This window comes from Lactuca sativa, chromosome 3, assembly GCF_002870075.4.
Source record: "Lactuca sativa cultivar Salinas chromosome 3, Lsat_Salinas_v11, whole genome shotgun sequence".
Classification (NCBI taxonomy): domain Eukaryota; kingdom Viridiplantae; phylum Streptophyta; class Magnoliopsida; order Asterales; family Asteraceae; genus Lactuca; species Lactuca sativa.
In genome coordinates, this window is record NC_056625.2 from 222,492,258 (window position 1) to 222,495,168 (window position 2,911).

Below are 2,911 nucleotides of genomic sequence, written 5' to 3' on the forward strand. Positions count from 1 at the left end.
TACAAACACTGTACCTTGTTATGTCTGTCCAATGAATATGGGAGTGTTGTCCCACCTTCAAATGGTATATAAAGTCAGACCCTTTCTGCCTAAAACAAAAGTCCTTACTGCATGCATTACTAATAAGATATCTAGGCTGAAAATTGATAATCCTTGTTCTTCCACAAATAGCACTAGATGCGACAGATATTATAGATGAGGAATTGGTTGATGATCGGGGGACAAGGATTGTAGTTGAACTAGTTGGTTGGACAAGGAAGAATTGACTAGACCACATGTAGTTTGAGGTACTTGCCACATCAGATTCAGATTGGGATCGACTAACTCTGACCATGATCTCACTCGAAGCAATATTAGGGTCAGAACAAATATGCAGATTTCACGAGCCCTAGAGAATGCATCCATCACCTTTTCCATTGTCACATATAATGGACCTACACAAAAACACACCAGGTTTTGTGAGTATGTGTGTATGAGAGAGAGAGAGAGAGAAAGAAAGAGAGCGGAAGACGAGGAAAAAAACCTTTAGAAATGTCAGCAGTGAAGTTAATGGATTTTGAAGAAGAAAACCTTGTTCCACTAAATTTAGCAATTTCAATGAACTTTTATGCACGTGAGAACTTGAGAACAGAAGCTCTAAACCCGCGTATATCAAAAGTTAACGAATGATCATGAGAAGAATCAATATGATAAAAAGAAGTTTCAACCTGCAGATATTAGAAAAGTATAACTCATGATGAAATAAATTATACGGACATAAAGAAAATGTGGAAGATAGAGATACCAACCTCTGAAAGCAGCATGCTATGTGAAACTCCACCACTCTCAATCATGACAGATACTTCAACTCGTAAACAGTTTTTCACTATTAAAGGATTACTTAATATAATCATGTGAATACACCTCTTATTTGACTGATCTTGGTTCTCTATCTTGTCATCAATATTAGCATCATGATAATATATAAATTTGATCCCTTGTTTACCCTCCCAGTCCCAACAGAAGGCCAACACACATCATGCACAGACACACAGCAACGAATAGGATGACATACAGGGTCCAGAATCTTAGGAGATACACCAAATGGGATATCGAATTTGAATTCAAATGGCATTGTTGTTGCATTTGTGAGTATGACCTGGCATTTTATGAATCTTTTTAGAGAAAAATAGTTAGAAACCATTACAAGTGGAACTAAATTAACATGGGTAAACAGTAAAGTAAACTTACTGTTGAGTACAATCGGACTAACTTAGTGTATCGTTGAACTGAAACATCAATTACTACAGGAACAACATAGCCAAATTGACACCTTTAGAAATATCCCTGGAATTATCAACTGAATTGGAAAAATCCACCTCAAAGAATAGAAGCAAATGTGCACTGTTATTCATTGCAATGACATTAGTGTGAGCATAAATAAATAAAAAATGATTCTATATCTGTTTGTATGTGTGTGTTAAAGCAATTTAAAATCCAGTAAGAAAAAAATGATGTGTCGAACTATTCAAAAGGGAAAGTGGATCACAAATGCCATAGAATTCGTCGACATTTGAGAAAAATAAATGAAAAAATATGGTTAGAAACTAGCAAGTGAAAATCGGAAGTTTTTGGGGGTTAAAACTAGGGTTAGGGTTACAAATGGAATTACCATGAACTAAAGCACGAACTATCCCGCCATGACGACCGCTATAATCTTTAAAAATATCTTCTGCTGTACAAGGACTAGAAGAAATTGAAGCCATTTATGTATCAACTAGAAGAAAAGTAAGGATATATCAATAAATTAATTTCAATTTAAAGTGCAGAATATTGATCATACTCTCTGCGTTTTTGTGTAGGGATTGAGTAAGGCAATATTCCCTATTTTTGGTAGTTGATGAGATAAAAAAGCAAAACACACAAGCAGGAATTACCGAATTGTCGTAGGGATCGGGGAAAAAAACCACAATGAAATCGAAGACCTCTTTTTTAATTATATAAATATAAATATATACAAACACAAATACAAAGTTAAGAGGAAATGAAGGAGAATTAATGGAGACATAGTAGCGTATATGACCTGGTAGTACTACCGTCGGGGACCAGAACGTCAATCCATCAATCGGAGGAGAAGGAAAAGATTTCAGATCATGAAAAACACCGAAGAATGAGCAACTCATTTGTAAAGTGTGTGTTTATTCTTTGCAATTCAGTTGATTGAGCGCCATTTGTTTAAATTAGGGAGAATATGTGACGGCGAGGGTTAATGGTGGTGGTGGAGAACGTGGTGAGGCCATTGTAGATGGAGGAGAAGGCGGTAGGTGATTTAGATACGAAATTGTGATGATCAATACGTTTCTTTTTTTTAGAGGGAGAGAGAGAGAGAAATGCTTAAAGGATTATTAGGGCTTTTTGGTAGAGGATTTTAGAAGACAAAGAAGGAGATGCATCGGCGGGCTGTTTAATTTTTTGGTATTTCATTTCCCCCCTAAGAGAACGCGCTTTCCTAAAGAAAAAATATAAAGCGACAGTTTTAGACGACGCGCTTTTTTATGATAGGTGCCTTCCGTGTTTTTAATTTTTTTTTGGACACTATTTCTAGGGCAGGTACAAATGCGTGCCCTCTATCCTTTAAATTTTGCAAAACTGACAATATTTTTTACGGCACGCACAAATGCGCGTCTTCTATCAGCGAGCGTCATTGTTTGCGCGTCATTAAAGGGCTTTTTTCCAGTAGTGTGACTTTAACATGGACTTGGTTGGGGGTAAAATAGTCGTTTTACCCTAAGAGTAGATATCAGATTCTGACTGAGTGTTTTGTGGGGATTATAGCTGGAGGATTTCCAGAGCAGCAGCAGACAGAGGTTTCCCGCACAGATTATCAGCAGCTACTCGTACGAGGTGAGTTACCTTCCAGTAGGGGTGGGTC

At 37.0% G+C, this 2,911-nt stretch overlaps 1 long non-coding RNA gene across 2 annotated transcripts; it reads right to left on the reverse strand.

The window, feature by feature from the left end:
* Positions 1 to 255: 255 nt before the first annotated feature.
* On the reverse strand, positions 256 to 2,349 carry LOC128133073 (uncharacterized). 2 transcript variants are annotated; one of them, XR_008231266.1, is made up of 5 exons: positions 2,063 to 2,349; positions 1,652 to 1,725; positions 1,231 to 1,383; positions 789 to 1,154; positions 256 to 434 (listed from the first exon to the last, which is right to left on the reverse strand). It is a non-coding gene; the product is annotated as an uncharacterized LOC128133073 (long non-coding RNA). The 2 variants fall into 2 exon arrangements; XR_008231265.1 differs by lacking the exon at positions 1,652 to 1,725 and having other exon boundaries at positions 2,063 to 2,346.
* Positions 2,350 to 2,911: the final 562 nt, after the last annotated feature.